Source organism: Miniopterus natalensis, chromosome 2 (genome assembly GCF_054644295.1).
Source record: "Miniopterus natalensis isolate mMinNat1 chromosome 2, mMinNat1.hap1, whole genome shotgun sequence".
Taxonomy (NCBI): Eukaryota; Metazoa; Chordata; class Mammalia; order Chiroptera; family Miniopteridae; genus Miniopterus; species Miniopterus natalensis.
The window spans coordinates 107,409,144-107,432,553 of NC_142082.1; the positions used below are offsets into that span (position 1 = coordinate 107,409,144).

At 42.2% G+C, this 23,410-nt stretch overlaps 1 long non-coding RNA gene across 1 annotated transcript in view; it reads left to right on the plus strand.

Annotated features, from left to right (window-relative positions):
- Positions 1-18,231, plus strand: part of LOC107538879 (uncharacterized) — an 87,440-nt gene extending 69,209 nt beyond the window's left edge. Inside the window, exon 3 of the long non-coding RNA XR_001603350.2 lies at positions 17,934-18,231. This is a non-coding gene — a long non-coding RNA (uncharacterized LOC107538879). The remainder of the gene's footprint in view (positions 1-17,933) is intronic.
- The last annotated feature ends 5,179 nt before the right edge of the window (positions 18,232-23,410 follow it).

Sequence of the window (23,410 nt, forward strand, 5' to 3'; positions counted from 1 at the left end):
CCAACGGTTCGGCTGCAATTCTCCACCACCCACTATCCTTTCCTCCCCGGACTTGAATATTATCCGCCCTCCCAGGAAGAGCCCCCCAACCACCACCAACCTCCACCCCTGCCACCACTTAGCAGACAGCTGTTGCTGCCACTTCCAGAAACTAAAGGGATCCATGACCAAAGTTGGGGCTCCAGGATGTCTCTGCCAAGACAATGAAAATACTGATTGTCACAGGCCAGGGTAGGATGGCACTAGACACATTTCTAAGCTTCCTAAATGTGGTCTCTTCTCCAAACCTCTTCCTTTCCCTCTCCTCTAATCATAATAAAATGTCTTTTATGGAATACTCACTTGAGCAGGCACTTACACAAACTGTTTTATCTAATCATCATAATGTCCCTTTAAGGCAGGTATTCACCCCCTTCTTACAGATAATAGAGTAAAAGCACAGAGAGGTTAAGTAACTTGACCAAGGTCACACAACTATAAAGAAGCAGAGCTCAGATTTAAACCCTATCAGACTCCAAAAGTTGTTTTTAGCACCTTCACCAAACTCTGAGTCCTCTTTTTTTCTCTCACTAGACCCGCCATTCAGGCACCAACCACTATTTTATAACAACTGGCATTAATCAGCTGTCCTCTGTCAGGAATTCTTTGTTCATTTCAATCATTCACTCATTCTCAGACTCAATATCCACCATGTGGTCAGCAAGGACCCCACCACCAACAACCTCCTCCAAGTGGTACAGATGACACAGAGCTACCGAGGAAGAACAAAATACTTTAAACACCATTCCAAACATCCGACAGGTATGTGGTCATTAGGAAGCATGATTAGTGGAGTGGCACAGAGTCAGTGTTGCCAGAACTTAGAGAAGGAAAGAGCATCTGGTCCGCTCAGGCTATTCTCACCTCTCTGCCTCCCAGTTCTTTTTCTCTGGCTTTGAAAAATAAATAGTAAGAACCAGGGGGAGTGGTATGACATGGTGACTGTTCAGAGAAAGACCAGGTCCCAGGGGCTGCTTGCTGAGGTGTGGCCCTGTAGTATGGGACTCTGGCAGGCCCTTGAATGGTGGCTGGTGACCATCTTGTGCCAAAAGAAAAATAGGAGCAAGTATTTGGTGCCAGTTAAGGGGACAGTAAATCTGAGACACTGAGAAAGGCAGACCATGAGCAACAGAAGCTGTGGTTTACAGGCAGAGAGGCGATTACCAAGGGATGTTGGGGCCTCGTTGGGGAAGGCCCTGAGTGGCTGGTGACAGAGAGCCTTACTGCTGTAGGCCATGAGAGGTCACGATTCACACTGAATGTCATGAGGTCATATTTGAAAAAGTGGACGGGGAGTGTGCTTAGGGGCTGTCTTGTGGCTACAGCATTCCTGAGGCTGCTGGTGCCACTGTTTCAGGTGGGATGGAGAGCAGTGAGGAAGGCTTCGGGGTTGGGCCGACCTGAGTTTGAACCCCACATTCACTGCTACTAACAGTATGAGCCTAAAGCAGGGTTTTTTAGCCCCTCTGAGCCTTGGCTCTCATCTATAACATGAGCACAGTAATACCTACCCCACGGTGTTGTCATAGAATCAATGAAATACGTGTGTGAAAAATTTCACAGTGCCTGGTATAAGCAAACACCCTCAGATTGCCAACTATTTGTTCCCTTCTGTCTGGTATATGGGTGGCTGTCCCAGTTTATTATTTAGTGAGAAAGTGTGAAAAGGTGATGGTGTCCTTAAATGCTCTCTCTCCATTAAAAGAACTCCTGGGAAAATGTCTCCATGTTCAGCAATATTGAACATAAGGTGTTTTTTTTTCCACCAACGGCAAACCCTCCAGCAGCATAATCGATAACCAGCATTGTGCTAAGACCCTGCAGAATGCTGGTCACACAGACCAACACAGAGAGCCTCAATAAATAACTTACGCGAGGAATGAATGAATCCCTCACATATGCAAAGAGCATTTATCAAGAACATACTATGGGTACATGGTAAAATACGTTGAACATTGAGTTGTACCCTTTTCCCATCTATTTTGCTCCCAGGAATGTGGAAATGAGGAAAATTAAACTTCTCTCGGAGAGTAAGACCATGAAATAAACCCACAATGTGTGAGAGCAGAACTTGCAGTTACCTTAAAGAAAGAATGATTTTCGAGGCATCCAGCCTCCAATGGAACTTATTTAAAGGGCATCTACAGAAAAGGTGGTCAGTCACAGGGAGGAGATAGGTCAGCCACTGAAACGCAGAATAAGCAGTCCTAGAGAAAGCCAAGAGCCCTGGCTTGGAGAGGCTGCATCCTAAAGGCAGCCGTGCCTTTCGTGTGGAGATGGACACATCGAATTATCATCACATGGTAACATGACACATTTTCATTTTGTAACTATCTTCTGGCTTTTCATTCTGTTCCAGCCGCACAGCCACATGACTGTACCCCGATTTCCCTGATTCTCTATCCTCAAAGAGAAAATGGATATTAGCCCCCAAGCAGTTCCATTCCGATGTCCACAGCCGCCTCCGTTAGAGCGACTCAGCCCTGTCCACCCTGGGACCCCGCCGAGCCCCCGCGTTGGAGCAGCAGGGCGGAGGCCCAGGTTCTGACCAGCATCACGTCACCATCAGCTGGTCTTCCCAGGAAGCGCCCCCTTCCCTCTCCTTCACTCTGGGTTTTCAAACTCTACTTCTCTGTTTCAAACACATCAGAATACATCAATGCCCTGCCCGTTGGGTAGGTATGATTATATGCCCATGTTTATAAGCAAGGAAACAGAGGCTCCAAAGGGTGCATTCACTTGCCCAAGGGCGCTCCCCTCGGTAAACCAGCCCGGGCTCCAAACTTGTTCGGACTCCAAAGTTCATGTCCTTTCCATCACTTCATGTCATGCCTGCCTCCAAGGACTTTCCTCTCTAGCACTCACTTAGGTAAGAAATTGTGTTTGGTGGGTGAGGTGGGGAGAGATCAGAATGGTCACCTGCCTGAGGCTCCCCCTGCGGCTTGTTTCCTCCCTGACGGCCAGGGGCAGGGTGGGGAAGGCGCTGAGGGGCGTGTACATCTCCAGCTGCTTCTGCAACTGCTCGGCAAGGACGACGAGACTGGTGCTTGGAAGACAGTGAACAAAGTCAGCCCCTTTTATGCTCACAATTCCACACCTTTGGTCCCTCGGGCTGGGTGAATGACTCCCAGCCAAGAGATCAGGGCAAGCTTTTCATCCTCTCATCCCAAACAATATAATCTTGTTTCAAAAATTCCTTTCCATTCCATTTCCACCGTAAGACGCAGAACCCCCACCAACCTTGCAGCCCACCTACGTGCCTTTCCCAAATCCTCAACTCGCTCACTCTCAAAAGTAACTGGTTTTCAAAAACAGCTTTGCCATTCACGGATGTGTCTCTAAGTAATAGAGCATTCTTTTCTTTAAAAATCAGAATAGATGAGGTAGAATTTATATGCAGTAAAAGTCAGCCTTTCTAGTTTAGTGTCTACGAATTTTTACAAACCCGATTGTGTGTCCACCAGCACAGTCCAGACGCAAAACCTTTTCCTCACCCCAGAAGTTCCTGTGCCCTTTTGTGGGTAGTTCCCTCCCCACCACCTAGGTCTTGGAAACTGCTGATTTGTTTCCCAGCCCTATAATGTTGCCTTTTCCAGAATGTCAGAGAAATAGAATCATACTGGATGCAGCCTTTCAGCCTGACTTCTTTTGCTGGGCATAACATAATGCTTTTGAAATTCATTCCTGTCGCTATGCCTATCAATAGTTCATTCCTTTTTATTGTTGAGTCCTACTCCAGTGTATCAGTTTGTTTATCCATTCACCAATGATCATTGGGTTGTTTCCAATTTTTGAAAATTATAAGTAAAGCTACTATGACACCTGTGCACAAGTTTTTGTGTGAACATATCTTTTCATTTCTCTTGGGTGGGATTGCTGGGTCAGACTGCAAATATATGTTTAATTTTGTAAGAAATGGCCAAACTATTTCCTAAAATTGCTGTACCCACTTTGCATTCCTACCGACAACGTGTAAGAGTTCTAGTTGCTCTGTGTCCTTTCCAACATTTCCTATTGTCGGTCTTTATTTTAACCACTCTAATAGGTATGTAGGGCATCTTGTGGTTGAATTTGCATATTCCTAATGACTACTGATCTTTTCATGTGCTTCTTTTGCAATTTCTATCTCTTCTTTGGGGAAGCATTTGTTGGATTCTTTTGTGCCAACTTAATATATATTTTTATCGTCACCCGAGGATATGCTTATATTGATTTTAGAGAGAGACATCGATGTGAGAGAGAAACATGGATTGTTTGCCTCCTGTCCTCGCCCCAACTAGGGACTGAACCTGCAACCTAGGTATGTGCCCTGGCTGGGAATCGAACCCAGTCAGGTACACCTTTTGGTGTACGGGACAAAGCTCCAACCAAGTGAACCACCCACCCGGCCAGGGCTTTTGTGCCAACTTTTTGTTAGGTTGTTTGTTTTCTTATTATTGTCTTGTGAGCATTTTTCTCTATTTTGGATACCAATACTTTATCAAATAAACATTTCACAAATATTTTCTCTCAGTTTGTGGCTTATCTTTTTACTCTCCTAACGGTATCTTTCAAAGAAAATAAGTTTTTAGTTTTTATAAAGTCCATTTTGTCAATTTTTTCTTTTATGGTTAATGCTTTTTGTGTCTTAGAAAAATATTTGTCTAACCTAAAATCACAAAGATTTTCTCTTTTCTTCTAAAAGTTTTAGGTTTTATGTGTAGGTTGGTGATCCATTTCAAGATAGTTTCTATTTATGGTGTAGGGTATGAATCAAGGTTTGTTCTTTTTTCATAACCACACCCAAATGTTCCTACATCATTTATTGAAAAGTCTATATTTCTCACTGACTTGCCTTGGTACTTTTGTCAATAATGAATTGACCACATAATATGTGGGTTTATTTCTGGATTTCGTATTCCACTTCATAGAGCCATGTCTCTATATTCTGTCCTAGGCCAAAACCACAATGTCTTGAGTGTTGTAACTTTATGATAAGCATTGAAATTAGGGTATTGTTTCTTTTTTCATATTTCTATAAATGGATTCGTACTGTATGTATTCTTCATTTACTTGTTTTACTACAATAATTTTGGCTCCATTGATATTGATGTATATACCTCTAGCCCCTTCATTTTCACTACTGTGTAGTATGTGTGTATAGTATGTATATCCTTTGTATGTCTATACCACAGCTTTTTATCATTCCACTCTTTTTATATATCTATATCTATCTTTATTGATCTCAGAGAGAGGAAAGGAGAGGGAGAGAGAGAGAGAGATAGAAACATCAATGATGAGAGAGTCATTGATCTAGCCCGCAACCCTCGCATTTGCCCTGACCAGGAATCGAACCCCGATCGCCTGGATCCTAGGTTGACACTCAGCCGCTGAGGGACACCCGGCCGGGCTCATTCCACTCTTGATTAACACATAGATTGTTTATAGGTTTCAACTACCTCAAAAGTCTGTTGCTATGAATATTCCTGTACATGTTTAATCATGTACCTGTGTAAGAGTTTCTCCAGGATTTGAACCTATATATGGAATTGCTGAGTCCCTGGGCATATGAATCCTCATTTTTACTAAATAAGGTCTTAAGTGATGGGATCAATTGTCACCCTCAGCAGCAGTGTACTAGAGAATTGTTTCACATTACCTACAACACATGGGAATGTCAAACTTTTTAACTTAAAATTGTACTTATAGTTTTATTTTGCACATCCCTGAGTATTAGAGAAGTTGGACCTTCTTATGCTCTTTGGCTATTCAGCTTTCCTTTCTAAGAAAATACTGTTTGTGTCGTCCACTCATTTTTCTATTAAGTTGTGTTTTTCTTAATAATTCAATGAATTCTTTATGTTTTCTGAATCCTAATCCTTTTTGGTTGTATGGGTGTCATTCCCCACACTGTATATGCACCTTTTTCTCTCTTAATAGTGATTTTTGATTACCAGAAATTTTTATTTTATCATAGCCAAAATTACCCATCCATTAAGACATTTGCTAATATTTTCTTAAAAGATTTAACATTTTGACTTTCATATTTTAAGTTATCTGAAATGCAGGTGTGTATATGGTGTCAGGTGCAGATACAATTTCATGTGGATAACCAATGACCCCAACACCATTTATTGGCTCATCTGTACTTTCCCCACTGATTTTCAATGGCAGTTCTGTCATATGGCAAGTTTCTAAAAATTTATGACATAGTTTCCGTACTTCATCTTGTTCCAAGACTTTATCTTGGATCTATTTGTTTGCCCCTTTGTCAGCACCAATTATCTGATGAGCATCGATTTTTCTAAGTCTTGCTGTCTAGCAGGGTAAGCTCCTTACTTTTACTTCTTCAGGAGTTTCTCAACTACTCTTGGTCTTTTGTGCCTCAGGTAAACTTCTGAATCAGGTTACTGTAGCTGACCAAGAAGAAAAAAGTTCTACCTGTTGGGATTTTTATTGTAATTTCATGGAATATAAAACAAATCAAATTGAGGAGAATCTATACTGTTACACTCTTATGTCTTCCTATCCAGACTCATGGCTCCTCTCTTCATTTCACTGAGGTACACAGGAAGTTTGATAACATTTTATATTTTTCCTCATAAAAGTTTTGCACATCTATTAAATATATCCCTGGGTATCTTATTTTTTGTTGCCCTTGTGTTATCTTTTTAAAATTAAATTATCTTGGCTTTAATGGTGCATAAATTGACTTTTGTATAGTGATATTTCATCTGACAACTTTGATAAACTTTGGTATTTATCCTAGTAATTTGTCTAAAGAACAGCTTACATTATCTATGTAAACAATCATATGAACTACAAATATGATAGTTTTATTTCTTTCCTTTCTTTTCTTTATAACTTGAGTTTCTTTTTCTTGGATAATGTACAGGCAAAACTTGGAGATATTGCTGGTTTGGCTCCAGATCACTGCAACAAATCGAGCCTCACAATAAAGTGAGTCACATGCACTTTTTTATTTCCCAATACATATAAAAGTCCTGTTTAGCCCTGGCCAGGTGGCTCAGTTGGTTGGAGTGTCATTTCATACACCAAAGGTTGAGGGTTCGATTCCCGGTTAGGGCACATACCCAGGTTTTGCATTTGATCCTGGGTCGGGGCACTTACTGAAGGCAACCGATTGATGTTTCTCTTTCACATTTCTCTCTCATATTTCTCTCTCTCTCTCCCACTTTCTCTCTCAAAAAATCAATAAAAACATATCCTCAGGTGAAGATTGAAAAAAAAGTCATGTTTAAACTACTATGTAGTCTATCAAGTGTGAAATAGCATTATGTCTAACAAAAACAACACCTAAATTAAAAATACTTTATTACTAAAAAATGTAATCATCATCTGAGCCTTCGGAGAGTTGTGACCTTTTTGGAGGGTCTTGCCTTGATGTGGATGGCTGCTGCTGATCAAGGTTGGGTTTGCTAAAGTTGGGGTGGCTATGGCAATATCTTAAAATAAAACAGCAATGAAGTTTGACATATGGATTGTCTCTTCCTTTCATTTGAACACTTAGAGGCCATTGTAGGGTTAGTAACTGGCCTAATTTCAATATTGTTGTGTCTCTGGAAATAGGGAGGGAGGCCCAAAGAGAAGGAGAGAGACCAGAACAGCCAGTTGGTGAGGCAATAAGAACACACACATTTATTTATTAAGTTCACCATCTTATATGGAAGTGGTGCATGTTTCCCCAAAACAATTACAATAGTGACATCACAGATCACCATAACAAATATAACAATGAAAAAGTTTGAAATATTGCGAGAATTACCAAAATGTGACACAAAGACACAATGTGAACATACGTTGTTGGAAAAATGGTGCCGATAGACTTGCTGGATACAGGATTGCCACAGACCTTGAATTTGTAAAAAAGCACAGTATCACTCAGTTGGTTAGAGCATCGTCCCAATATGCCAAGGTTGTGGGCTCGATCCCTGGTCAGGGCATATACAAAAATCAGTCAATGAATGCGTAAGAGGAACAACAAATGGATCTCTCTCTCTCTCTCTCCCCCTCCCACCCATCTCTCTAAAATAAATTGAAAAAAATTTTTAATTAAAAATAAAAGTGCAGCCCAGCCAGCATGGTTCAGCAGTTGAGCATCGACCTATGTATAATCCAGGAGATCGAGGTTCAACTCCCAGTCAGGGCACATGCCCAGGTTGTGGGCTCCATCCCTAGTCGGAGGCGTACAGGGGGCAGCTGATCAGTCACTCTCTCATCTTTGATGTTTCTCTCTCTCTCTCCCCCCCACTCTCTTCCTGCTCCTCTCTCTGAAATCAATAAAGATATATTTAAAAAAATAAGTGCAGTATCTGTGAAGCGCAGTCAAGTGAAGCCCACTGAAAGGAGGTGTGCCTGGACTGGCTAGACCTCCCAGTAACACTGAACAAAAACAGTGAGCACATACAGCCTTAGCTTGTTTCTGATTCCAAAGACAATTTTAAATATTTTACAATGGGATATGTGGTTATTATAACTGTGCTTGTGTGTGCACGCACCCGAGCTCACGCAATTCAAGACTGTGCTAAAAACCCTCATCAGGTTAAGGAAGTCACTTCTCATTCCTAATTGATCAGGATCTGGGGATTTTTGTCATAAAACAAATATTGAATGCTATCAGATGTTTTCTGTCTCCATTGAGATAATCATATGGTTTTCCTTCTTTTAATGAAATGTTATGTAGTGAATTACATTTAGAAATTTTCTAATGCTGAACCAACTTTGCATTTATGGAATGACTTTAACTTGGCCATAATTTATTATCTTTTTTCTCTGTGGCTAGTGTCAATATGTTAATGTTGTGTTTAGGATTTTTGCATCTATGTTCATTAGTGAGATGGTTCTGATTTTTCTCTCTGACAGCTATGTCTGATTTTGGTATCAAGGTTATATTGGCCTCATAGAATGTCTTAAGAAATGTTCTTTTTCTTCAACTCTGTAGAAGAATTAAAATAATATTAAAATTATCTTTTCCTTTAATGTTTGGCATGCTCACCTCTAAAATCATCTGGGATTGATATTTTTTATGTAGGAAGATTGTTAACTGCTCATCACCCAAATTTAATGGTTTTCCATTTCCTTTTGAGTCCATTTTGGCAATTAATATTTTGCTGGCAATTAGTGTCCTTTTCATTTAAGTCTTCACATTTATTGGCAATAAATGACATAATATTCTCTCATATATTCATTCTTGCTGCATCAGTAGAATATTAGCTTTCAAGGGCTGCTATAATAGTACCAGAAACCAGGTGCCTTAAAACAACAGAAATTTATTGTCTCACAGTACTTGAGAGTAGAAATCTAAAATCAAGGTGTCAAGGTAGTTGGTTCCTACTGAAGGCTCTGAGGGAGAAACTGCCCAGGGCTCTGTCCTAGCTTCTGATGATTATTGGCAATCTTTGGCATTTCTTGGCTTGTAGACACATCACTCCAATCGCTACCTTCATCTCTCCATCCTGTTCTCCACGTGTCTATGTCTGGGTCTCTTCCCTTCTATGAGGACAGCAGTCATAGTGGATTAGAGCCACCTGAATGGCCCGTGGTAAGGTGAGTACGCTGCAAAGATCCTACTTCCTAATGAGGTTACATTCACAGGTATTGGAGGTTAAGCATATCTTTTGGTGAAGACACAATTCAATCCATAACAAATAGTTAAATCCTCTTTCTTATTTCTAATGTTGTTCTTGCTGGCAGTTCTCAATTTCATCAACCTTTTTTTTTTTTTTTTAAATATATCTTTATTGAGTTCAGAGAGAGGAAAGGAGAGGGAGAGAGAGGGATAGAAACATCAATGATGAGAGAGTCACCGATTGAGCCTGCAAACCGGGCATGTGCCCTAACTGGGAATCAAACCCCGATCGCCTGGATCCTAGGTTGGCGCTCAACTGCAGAGCCGCGCCCTTTTTAAAGAAACCTTTTTAAAGAAACATCTTTCAGCTTCGTTAATCCTCTCTATTTTATCTCATATTCCTGTTTTATTAATTCTGCTCTTTACTAATATATCCCTACTACTTTTTAAAAGATTATCCTTTTATTCTAATTTCTTAGTTTGGACATTTACTTTTCTACTATTCAGTCTTTCTTCTTTCTTAATATATAGACATCTAAGTTACATATTTTCCTCTAACCATCTTTAACTACCTCTAACTACTGTTTTAACTTATTCCCTACATTTTAATATGCAATATTAGACTTATCAATCAATATTGAATATTTTCTAATTTTCATTCTGATTTTTTTCTTTGATTCTGGAGTTATTTAGAAGTATGTCCTTAAATCTGCAAACATAGGATTATTTTTTTAGTCATTTTTTGTTTTTAATTTCTTAATTCCTTTGTAGTCATAGTATGTAATCTATGAGATACTGAAACTTTTTGAGACTTGGTTTATGACATAGCATGCAGACAATATTTTTAAATGTTCCAACTATGCTTGAAAGACAAACTCTTTTCTATTTCTTAGGTATAGAATTCTATATATAGCCATTAGATCAAGCTTATTAATTGCATTGCCCAAATCTTTATATTCTTTTGTTTTTCTGTTGTTTGAGCTATCAAACATTGAGAGAAAATATTAAAGCTTCCTATTATGATGTAAATTTGTCAATTTCTCTTTGTGGTTCTTTTGTTTTATATATTTTGGAGCTATGTTATTGGTTGCATACAAGTTTAAGATTGTTATATCTTTCTTGTGAATTGAACTTTTTATCATTATGTAATGTCCCCCTTTATGTCTAATAAAGCTTTTTGCTTTATAGTAATTTTTCTGATATTAATATAACTATTCAGCTTCCCCTTTTATTACTTTTTGTCAAGTATATATTTTCCCATGCTTTACTTTCACCCCTTTAGTATCTCTAGGTTTGAATTGTGTCTCTTGAACACAGCATAAATTGGATTATAAATCCAGTCTAACCACATTTTTCCTTCCATGGAAGAGTTTAGTCTAATAACTATTTTATCTTATTAAATGGGAGAGTTTAGTACATTTAACATTTATAGCGGTTACTGACATAGTTGGATTTATTTCTACCACATTGTTCTTTGTTTCTTTCCCTCTTTTTTGCCTTCTTTGTTTAAAAATTTTTTACTCTACTCTTCTTTTCCTAGTTTCAAAGTTACACTCTTCAGTTTCTATTATTTATGTGGTTAAATATTTAGTTTAAAATTAAAGTTAATATTTTTACCCATCTCCTGAGCAATACAAGGACCTTAGCATGTTTAACTCTAGTTATACTTTGCTCCAACTTTTGTTCTTCTTGGCCTATTTTAGTTCTATTTGCTTTTTAAACTCCACAAATTACTCATTATTATTATTATTGCTTTGTTCAATGTTTAGATTTACCCATGTTTTTGTCTTTTTCTTCAGTGACCATTTTTTCTTGCAACTCAATTCTTTCTCCTGGAATTATTCCTTCTTCCTAAAAAATTTCCTAGTCCATAAATTCATTTAGAGAGTATCTGTTTGTAGTAAACTCAGATAGTTTTTGTTTAAAATATCTTTATTTTATGCCCATTTTTGAAAGGTTGTTTTGCTGGGTGTGTATAGACAGACAGATGGGTAGACAGATTGAGAACAATTTTCTCTCAGTCCATAGGAGCTTTCTTAGCTTCCTTTGTTGCCTCTAAAAAACTCATTCTTGTCTATAAACAGTCTTTTTTCTTTAGCTATTAAGATCTTCTCTTTGTCTTTGGTGTTTTGTAGTTTTACTCTGCATATGTCAAGACTTATCCTGCTTGGGATTTATGGGGCTTCCTAATTCTGAAGAGCCATGTCATTCATCAGTTTAGAAAAACTCTCAGTTATTATCTCTTCTGATACCTTTTGCCCCTTGTTCTCTTTCATTTCTTCCTACCCATAGCTCTAATTAAACCATATTAAAACATTTCACTCTGCCTTCACGTCTCTTTACCTTCTTCATATTTTCCATCTTTGTCTCTCTTTATTATATTCTATATAGTTTCTTTAGATATATCTTCTAATTTACTAACTCTCTCTTTAGTTAGGTCCAACCTACTATTTAATCAATCCATTGAATTTTAACTTCAATAATTTTTTCATTTTTCTACAATTTCTATTTGGTTCTTTTTTTAAATGTGTCTGGTCATTGCTGATAGACAATTATTTCTCAATCATATTTGAAACATCCTCTTCATTTTTGTAAGCATGCAAAGTAACATATTTCATGTGTATCTGATCATTAAAATATCTATAGTCTTTATGTATCTGAATCTGCCATTTGTTTTCAGTTCATGGATTTCTAATTTCCTTGTTTTGTTAAAAACACCTTTTTAATTGTGAGGTCATATTCATTCTTTGGAGGGAATTATTTGAGGCTAGGTCTTAAAGCCTATTTCTTCAGAGTGTTTCTGTTGGCGTTTGACGGGTGCTAAAGGGAGCTGTTATACTGAAGTCACTTTCAACAAAAATTTTAGCTGAAATACTTTTGAATGTCAGGTCAAAACTCATGTGGGAATGAACGTGTAATTACAGATTACCAGGGGAGACTTTTCCTTTATTCTTTTTTATGCAGTACCAGGGCAGACATCTTACTATTTCCTTCTAGAGAAGTATTTTTTTCTTGGTTTGTCTACAGAAAGTGAGCCTTTAAGAGTATTCCAGCACAGCCAGGCGTGGCTCAGCCGTTGAGCGTCGACCTAGGATCCAGGCGATTGGGTTTGATTCCAGGTCAGGGCACATGCCCGGGTTGCCGGCTCGATCCCCAGTCGGGGGCCCACAGGAGGCAGCCAATCAATGACTCTCTCATCACTGATGTTTCTATCTTTCTCTCTCCCTCTCCCTTCCTCTCTCTGAAATCAATAAAGATATATTAAAAAAAAAAAAAAAAAAGAGTATTCCAGCTTCCTGAGTGGATCTCCGATGTAGACCTCTCACCTTGGTGGACCCTAGGCTTTGTCTGCCATTCTCAGTTAAAAGCTGTCCTAGATCACCAGTGATGGCAAACAAAAGTATTGATACTTGCTCATTCTTCTGGATTCTAGGTTATTCTCATATCTGGTCTCTGAGGTCGTCCCTTGTTGTCCCACCTGTTAAGTAGTACATTTTAAAAGCATTTTAAAACTATTGTCTCCAAAATTAGTAGGCAGAAGTATGATGAGAAACATGATATTTGCATAGTCTTAGAGAATCTCGCTGTAAGATATTTATTCACTACAAAGAAAAATTTAGTAACCTTATAGAGATGACTCCTGGAAGACATCACCTTAATCACATGATCAAAGTCAACATCACCACTGATGGAAAATATCGACATCATGGGCCTCTAAATGTGATGCACTGAGAAAAGCACAATGTCACTGCTGTGATCTCCTCCCCACTCCCCCTGCCAAAATGTATTAATATGTGGAAATATCGGTCAAACCTAAATTGAGGGTCTTTCTGCAAAAAAAATAGCCAATACTCTTCAAAGTATCAGGGTCATGAAATACAAAGAAAGACTGAAGGACCAAACTATTTTAAAAGATAATTGCCCAGCCGGCATGGCTCAGTGGTTGAGCATTGACCTATGAACCAGGGGGTCATGGTTCCATTCCTCGTAACGGCACTTGCCCAGGTTTCGGGGTCTGTCCCCAGTAGGGGGCGTGCAGGAGGCAACTGATCAATCATTGACTCTCTCTCATCATTGATGTTTCTATCTCTCTCTCTCCCTTCCTCTCTGAAATCAATAAAAACATATTTTAAAAAAAGATAATAGAACACACAAAATGCATTGTGTCATTCAGGATTGGATCCTGGTCCAGTAAGGGGGCATTAGTAGCTCATCTGATAAAATTTAAATAAGATCTATAGATTAATTAATAATATTTGTTAATAATATGATTGAATATGGTGTTAATCTCCTGGCTTTGATAATGGATCCGTCGTTAAGTTAACACATAGGGAAGCTGAGTGAAGGATAAATGGGAATCTGTTGTATTGTTTTTGCAAGTCTGAAGTTATTTGTCAAGAATTATGAAGGATCTAAGATTTTACCTTGCTTGTAAGCTAACATCTTAACTTACTACAGTTTTATTGATGCTGGCAGAACACATGATTCTTTTGGGTCAGGGACAAAGGACTTTATTATTCATGGCACACGGAAAAGCATGAGCTTCATGGTCACACTGGTGCCACATGTCTCCCCAAGTCCTATGTAGCTGACATAGGTGAGCCAGAAACATGCTACACAGGCAATGAGTTTGTATCACATGGCTTAAGAAATCCTATCTCTTCTAAGAGGTTGTATATAAACCTACCCAAACTTTGCCCTGCACAGAGACAACGTCGTCATTATGTGGCCGAATGAACTAACCCTCTTCTTCAAAGGCAGACATTCTCTCTATTATCCAAGGATGTTCCTATGCAAATATTCTTAAAGATATAGTCCAGAACAAAAGGCTCTCCATACGTCTCTTCATAAAATGTGCAGAAACATGAGAAACCAATGGAAAATTATCTCCTAGCAATTTCAAAATAAAGAGATTTTAAAAATCTAAAGAAAACAAAATGGAAGTCCTAGGAAAGGTGTTTTTACCTCTATGTTAAAAATAATAAATTGAATCACAGAAAAATTAAGGAACTTGCTTACATTTTACCCTTAGTGAGAAGAATCAGAACTAAAACATCAAGTCACCTAAGCCTCCAGTCCCATACTTAGACTCTTTGTCCGAAGAGACCCATCACCACATTGTCTGTGCTTCCACATTACAAAGGGTGTCAGACCAGCCAAGATCTCCTTGGTGCATCTTCCTTAGTTCTTAAAGATATATTCCTTCCATTATGCATTAATTTGTCTTCTAACCATACAGTAAGAACTTTCCTAATAATCAAAATTTTTAAAAATGTAAATGTCATCTCATGGTACAGCTGTATCTATGTAAATTTTAGAGTGTTGAGTTTAAAATTGAGACTATCAAAAAAAAAAAAATTCCAAATCAATACCTCCACGGTTCTAAGCTGATTAACCCAAATCTCTCCTGCTGTATTTCCTGTTATTCTGTCTTACAAACACACTTTTCCATGAAATATACCCTCCTAGACTTGAAATCCTTAAAACCTCCACTTCTGAAAAACCTCTGAAAACTTTCATCAAAGGAAAAGCTTAAAATCATGGGGGGAAAGAAGGAACAGGGGATAAAACGAGCTGTCCCTGACCAGTCTCACTCTCAAAAGGCCAGGCAGAAGGTCAAAAGGGCTGAGGCCACTGCATCTAAAAATGGGGATTACACCCGGGCCTGCTGTGGATAAATACTCAACTTCCTTCCGTGGTAAAATCATTGAAAGAGGAACCTTGGAGCCGAAAAATTGACCTCAAGTGTTTCTGTGGCCCAGACCCTGTCCTCAGGAAGGGAACATCCAGCAAGACGGTTATCTAGGGCAGTATTTCTCAAATATTAGTGAGCATGAGCTCACCCTGTCCGGGGGAGACTGGGGACAGACCTCTGGGCAGGCCTCAGAGTTGCTGATTTAGCAGATCTGGGATGGCACCTGAAAATGTGCATTTCTAAGAAGTTCCTAAGTAATGCTGCCACTGCTGCTGGTCGGAGGACCACACGCAGTGCACGAGTCCAGGCTGTAGCTCCGATTAGGGCAGGAGCGCCCTTGTCTTCGCAGTTCCAGATCCCAGTGGGCAGCAGGTGCTGTGAATGTTTGGCCAGTTCCTGAGCTCAGAGCTGCCTATTCGACCTCCCTTAATCTCAGTTTCCTCCTCTGGATAGGAGTGTACCACTTAAAGGAAGTATTAAGGGAAGACTTAAGGGAGCCAAGTATTTCAAATGCCAAGAAATGTGCCCAGAGGGCTGATGCCCTGTTTCCAAACTGCCAGTCAATTGTCCCATCTCCTTCTGGGCCTACCCAGCCTTGAATAAAAGAAGAACTAAGTGAAGAAGAAATGGGAGCGTCACTGGAAGTGGTAGGAAACTGGCATTAGCAGCCTGGGAGGGAGAATAGAGAACCAAGCCTGAAGCTGAGCAGAGGTCATAACCACAGAGCTGGCCCAGGCAGAAGTGGCGAGCTGGGTCAAGCCTAGGAAGGAAGAGGGGGTAGGAGACTGGGGACCCAGAGGGAAGTCTGAGGCTGGCCAGCTCCGAGCTTGACCTCCACAGCCCAGTTAGACTGGGCACCCAGTGTGCCTCTCCTTGTGCATCCCTGCAGCTGTCAGTCCTGTTGTCGTCGGGGCCTTCCCAGCTTGAAGCTGCTCCTTGACTCCTGTGGGGAAACAGCTGCAGCATTTCTCTTCCTGAATGTACTTCCCGCCGCCCTGCCACTCGCTCAGTCCCATAGGGAGGCCATCAGGGGGTGAAATGCACATAAACACACATAAGCATCTATAGCTGCACATATTTACAGAATTCTCTCCTTTCCCCCTCCCGCTGCTGTCACCCCCAACAGTGGCTCCAGACGGTCAGCCACCTCCACCTGAGCCAGCTTCTCTCTCCACCCCTCAGCACCTACATTCCCAACACCTGGGACTAAGTGTTCCCATGGGGTGCTCCCCAGGATGGGGACCAAGATCGATTTAACAAACACCCCACCCCCCACACACGCACCAATAGGACAGCGGGTGGAAGATTGGGGGAGGGGGTGACAACTCTGTAGACTGCAGTTGATTTGCTGCTCCTTAGAGGACCCAAAATTTTTTCTTAAAGAAAAAACGTAGAAAGGTCCCAACTCCTGATTGGCCAGCAGCTGGACTCTGGAATGCCTAGATTACCGTATTTGCTCACATAGAAGATTCTGATGCAAAAGAAATGTGTCCTATTTGCCAAGCCATGAGGTAGTAAAAATGGCAGCAACAGCACATTTATTACCCCAGTAAGGTCCTATCTCGCTTTCCAGTCTCCACTTCCATAACTATTGCCCTAGCAATCCCAGTTTTGCAGGGGCCCCATCTTGGCAAGAAACTAAGGCTAAAGTATATAGCTCACACAGAGAACAAGGACCTCTCTGGTTATTTTCCTTGAGATTCATCCTTTAAGCGCACACCACCGTTGCTTCTCCAAGGCAAGTATATATGGTATTTCACGTGAGGAATGTTCTATTCACAATCTTCTACCTTTTTGGATAGGGGAAGGGATTCGAATGACATTAGAGTTGATCAATTCTCCAGTGCCTGGAGCCCTCCTCCCCCATCATTGCCCTCCCCCACCCAGAAACCTTCCTTCCAACATCCTACCCCCACCCCCACCCCAGGCCGCCTCACATTCTTCCACCCCCATCCTAGCCAGGAGGGCTAAACAGAGGAGCAAAGAGAGGGGGCAGGGATGGGGAGGAAGTTTGCGTCTGAATGTGTGCTCCAGTTGCATTCCAGAGGCAAACAGAAAGTAAAATAGAAAAAAATTAAAGTCAGCTCACCACTGTTTTATATTATCCATGGCTCTGCAACTCTTCATCCAAGCAGATAACCACCACTGGACAAGATTCCCATGGAAGGGCAGAAACAGAGAGCCTCACAGACTATCTGCCCTGTTCAGTTTTCAACAGGTTGCTGTAAGGATCAGAGAGGTTCAATGACCTAAGGTCACACAGCCAGTTACTACAGATCCATGACTAGAACTCGGGTCTCCTAAAACTCGGATCAAGGCTCATTTCGTACCCATGCCTGGTTTTTACTCACACACATGTAAGCATTTATTGAGTCTCTTTCTTCAGACAGCCCTATGGGTTAAACCAGAGGTTAGGTTGATAGAAAAAAGAATTTGATGGGTGGGCAATCTTTCACCATAGGAAAAAGGAGCTGCTATTTGCTCTGGGCTAGGTGCAGACCCTGAGCCACGTGCAGGCCCCCTAGAGGACGGAGGCAGTCTCACGGCAACAGTCTCACGACGGTTGCACAAATTGGGCAATTGAGGGGAACTGAAATTTTATCTTTTCTTTCTTTTTTCTTCCTCCAACAGGGTATGAAAGAGCCAATGAAAACCCCAGGCAGACACACTGAGCAGCCTCTGAATAACTGAGAAATGCAGACAAAGGTGGTGATTTGGGGAACTGGAGAGCAAGTCCTTCACCAGCTCTGCCTCCTTGCTGTCACTGTCACAGTACCCGAGCCAGCGAGGCTTTTCCAGACCCTCCCTTGTGTGCACACAGCGTGAGTGTGCTTGTGCCCGTGTTCGCAGACCTGGAGCTCCGGCCTCTTTCTGTGTGTTCTTTCCCACACACCCGCTTCCTCTTCTGCCGCTCATGCCACAGTCCTCGGAGGGGCCAGCACAAGGTTTCCATTAGTGAAGCACATTTTTGTGCTATGGATATTGAACCAGGGAGGAAAGAAAGCAGACTGTTGTCCATGATGGATGGGTTTTCTAGAGGACTTCCCAGGGTGGTCCTTAAGGGGGCCAGGATGGAGCCGAGGGGCTCACAGCTTCACAACCTTCCCTTGTTTCCTAGGACGTCTGTGTTGGGGGTGTGTCTACCCTGCCGCCAGCTCTCCCACCTCCATTCATCCCGCGCTTGCCCCTCCTCCTTGGTCCCCCTTCCCCCCAGCAGCCCCAGCCTCCAGTTTACCTGAGTGCAAAAGCACTTTCTAAATCCTTTTAGAATAAAAAGCAATGTGTCCTGGCTGCTTGCTGTTTATTATAGATCATGGTTGCCCCTAAGGAGAAGGGATGGTTTGGGGACCAGAGCTTTTGGAATATCACCCATTATTCCTGCATTTCAGAATGCTGAGGTTTTCCTAAGCTTTATAAGCCTGAATTGCCATGGTCATCATGTTTATCAACATACACCCTGGATGAGATGAGACAGGCGAACCAAAGGCTCATCGCTGATTCTCACCATCTTGTGCATTGCCTCAAACACAGCATGGGGGATAAATAATTAATAAAAGTAACTAGGAGTCTGTGGAAACTTAGTTTATAAATCACTTTCTCTTAGTTTAGTTAACCCTTTTTTTTTTTTTTTTTAATAGAAGAAGGAGATGAGCTTCTGGGAGCAAGTGGCAGAGTGGGAAAGCAAATCCAGGCCCTTGACTTGAGGTCTCAGGCTATGCCATCTCGTCGCACTGTTGGGGAGACCTAGAACTTCTGTGGGAAAGAACCTGTGGAGGAAATAACGCAGAAGAATTCAGGGAAGTAGGTGCTAATAGTACAACACAGAGTGATTTGGGGACAGATAGCCCCTGGAATGATTTGAGGCCTATTATCTGAATTCAGTGAGGGGAAAATGGAAGGGCCATAAAGACTTGGGGCAGTTCACACAAGGTCAAATCACTGAGAACAAAGGCGAGTTAATCAAATCTTTAATCCAGTTGAAGGGTTTTCAAAGAGCTTTTGGGGACAGGTGGAATGGCAGACTAGAGGCCCAGACCTCCCAGGAGGGCCCTCATCCGCAGCCTTTCTTTCCAGTTCAGTATTGGAAAGTTCTTAACACTCTAAGTAAGTCACAGGATACACTGCAGCCTCAAAACATTCCCAGTGTCCAAGTCTTGGAAATTTACATATTAAAGGCTCTCAGATATCCCACGGGCAAAACCAAAATCAAACAAAGCACCCCAAATAAGACAAAAACCCTCCCCAAAACGGGGGGAAACACCTTTATTTAACTCAGTGTTATTTGGATTCCCTGTCTGACCTGCAGAGCCAGCATCCGCTCTCCTGTTCAGTCCCTGGGACCAGTGAGAGCACTGCTCTTCTAGGGAACTGCCGGCATAAAAGGAATCCTTTGTCTTGGTGGTTTTAGGGGCTGAATTTACAAGGGTCTTCCCAGCTCTCAGATCCCCTCGCTCACACATAAAAATCAATGCATATTTTCCTCTCCTTTTAGAAAGAAGTATGCCCAGCCCACCACACACATGCATCTATACCTGCTTCCTGAGCTCACCGCAGGTCTCCCCCAGAGTGCTGCCAGAGGTTGCATCTCACTCACTCCTCAAGCCCAGGGCTTTAGCAGAGAGCTTGGCCTATAAAATATAGGTGCCTAGCCCAGCCGGTCGTGACTCAGCGGTTGAGCATCAACCTAGAATGCAGGAGATCGAGGTTCGATTCCCTGCCAGAGAACATGCCCGGGCTGCGGGCTTGATCCCCAATGACTCTCTCATCATTGATGTTTCTGTCTGTCTCTCTCTCCCTCTCCTTTCCTCTCCCTGAAATCAATAAAGATATTTAAAAAAAAAAAAAATAGGTGCCTAAAATGTGTGAGCAGAATTGAGTGCGCTGCACTTGTGAGTTATTCTGACACTTTCTGCAACCCCTCACCCCACATAGAGACTGTGTCTAGAGTCTCCCCAAGAGCTGAGTTTGTGAGGTGTTGAGATTCTACTGTGAGAGTCAAATATGCCTAAGCATAGTTCACTGCTCCCTTCCTCCCCACCCCTACCTCTGCCCCCAACCTTTCAATCTCCCAGGTCCCAGATCAAACCTCTACCCTAAAATCTCTTTGTTTCTGCAAGCTGATGAGGTGGCAACACATACCCCTTTCTCCTGCTCCCCATGCTCCACTCTCGTCTCCCACTCCCTTTTCTTTCCCACCTTAATCGTCTCCACACTCCTCTCCTCTTTTCTCCCTCCCTTCCTTGCCTCTCCCCACTTCTCTCTCTCACCTCAGCCCCAAGTAGGCTTTCTTTCTGTCTATTGAGCTGTCAGTCTTGCTCCAGCCAAGCAGCTGACCCCAAAGAACCTCTGTCTGGGCCTTGGGCCGACCCCTTCCCTCTGGTTGTACGATTCAGGAGGACTGAATGATCTAAACAAGAAATGCACATGTTGGTCTAGAGTCTTCCGGGGATGCCCTTTACTGCTCTTCTGGGTTAAAAAGTTCACTCAGAGATTTATCTGCATTTGGCTGAGGCAGTACATCTGGCCAGTTTGAGCACGTCTGTCCACAGCCTCAGCCACCGTGGCCACTGGTTCCGCTGCCCAGAGAGGGTGCAATTTAGCAAGGGTAGGTTTTAGAGAGGGCCTCCTGCTCCATGTCGATCAAAGAGTGTGGTTCCAGTAATGACCCAGGCTGGGTTTGGGAAATCCAGATGTGTGTTGGAAATGAAGTCGAGTGAAAGAGGGAGGACCCATGTCCTGCACCCACAGCCAGGCTCCTTCTATGGATAGAGTGCAAAGGAGATCCGAGGAAATGTAAGAGCTGAGGGGCCTGTTGGTGGGGGGTAGTGAAGGCTAGAGAGGAGGCCAGAGACCCAGGGAAAAGGGCATGACCTACTAAATACATGGGCAAAGGGGCCCTGCAGTCCTGGGTCCCTGGTGGGGGAGCAGGAAACGAGAATGTCTCCGGGTCTTGACATGTGGTTGTAATGATCACAGGCCCTTTAGGCTCCAAGGGACCTCAGAGGTCATCTCCTCCATCTTCTTGCTTCCGGGTAGGGCTGTATCTAAACTAGTCAAGATGTGCAGGCAACTCTGTTCTTAAAGATCCCTGGAGAAGGAAAAATGAGCTCCTTTTCATCAACTATTAGGCTCAGGATCTTGGTGGTGACTTTTTCTACATCTTCCAGAAAGGTCACAATTTACAAAGGCTGCCTGAGAAATTGTTCTGTGACTAAGCTGGATGTCTGGACTCCCGGCCCTTGGTGAATAGTGCATTGCCATTCCAGTTTCCCAGGCATGAAAGTTCTTGCTGCTCAGCCTCACCTCTCCCTGCTTGCTCCAGCCTCCATTGTCCTCTACGTGATATATGCAAAGTGGTTAGAACAGTGTAGGACACACAGCACTATGTGTTAGATGTTATTACAATTGCTGCTATGGCTGCAGCTTTCAGTGGAGATAGAAATCAGCTGTTTATCGATTTCCTTCTTTAGAATATCCATTATCTATACTGCCATTCAAAAAGCAGAGAGGGGATTTGGGTATCACAGCTGGGATGTCCCCCTGACCTGCCTCCTACTTTACCTTCACTCTGCCTCTCGGGCCAGGTTGCTCCCCCCTCCATATTTTGTGTGTTCCCATAACCACATTAGCTGACCTTCTTGAAGGGGCCGTAGCATGATGCACAGTAATGGCTAAAGGCCCCCAGTAGGGTAGCCGTGTAATTTATTATCCAATCCAGGATGCTTTTCAGAGTGAAAGGGGATGCTGTTAATTATGTGGGACAACAAGAACTTTCCCAGGCAAAGTGGGAGACTGATCAACCTAATTCTGGGCTTGAATCTGTCAACTCTGAGAAAGAAGATACCTACCAAAAAGGGCTCCTGTGGCTAACTGGGCTCAAATTTAAAATGGCCTAGCAGTCTTTTCTAAACAGGGGCCTCTCATGCAAGTTGTGTTTCAGGGAGAAGCCTTCACCAAGCTGCCTGCCTCCCACACAGAACTGCCTGCCTGCACTATGTTCCTGCCAGCTGAGCCAACCCTTATAAAGGAGCTCCTGGGATTGTATTTCAACCAATAAGACTGAGACTTTCCTCATCCAGTTGGAGCCCTGTAGCGATATAGCCTCATTAACATATTCACCAATCAGAAAGGTTCAATCCTGACCAATCAGAATAGTACTTTTTGGACCAATTAAATTGTGAAGACTTGGAGTCCTCATTTGCATGAGGACAGACCAATCAAGGATTGGAGGGGGCCTTCTCTCTATATAAGTCAACCTCCCTTCTAGCTGGAGATGTGCAGTTTCTCTTCTCACTGAAGAGGGAAGAGCGTTCCCCAGCTGAAGGTGAAACACTGACAGATATCCCAGCCTGAGTGGAAGAGATAAGAGCAGAGCAAAGCCGAGCAGAGCTGTCTAGCAGGAGAGAGGCCTTGCCTCACAGCTGTGCTAGACCACAGCCATGCTGGTTTGTAATTGAACTGTAGCACTGTGGAGCTGGTCCACAGCCCTGCTGTATCACAGCTGAGCTGTTTACACTGAATAAAGTTTCCTTCTTTGCCACACCCCAAATCGGGGGTTCCTGTTGGCTTTGAATTGGTCTCAATGACCATCGGTTGAAAAATCAAATCTCTACAACCTGTACCTTGGCTGGCCCTGAGCAATTTAATTATTTTGAGCTTTGGTTTCTTATTGGTAAAACCTACAAGGCAAAATATCTACACCCTTAGGGTGGGGGATCTCAGTCTTTGAAGTACATGAGAGTTATTCATGATGTTTGTCAAAAATATAGACACCCAACCAAACTCTTGTAAATTCTGATCTAGTGGTGGGGTGGCCTGGTAATCTGCATTCTGATAGGTGGTCCATGGCTCAACTTTTAAAAAGCATTACCTTTCAGTCATAGTAAGAACTATGAAAATAATATGGATAAAGAACATGACACAGAATGGGCAACCATAAATGGCTGCTCTCGTCGTACCTTTTCCTTTCCTTCTTCCTCTCCCTCTATCCTGTGAGCTTCTTGGAGGACACAGTGCCAGCCTGGTACACACTAGGTGTGTAAATGGTGGCCTAGGGATCCTGTCTAGACCACCCATTTGTGGAGTAGAGAGGTAGAAGGACCTGCCAC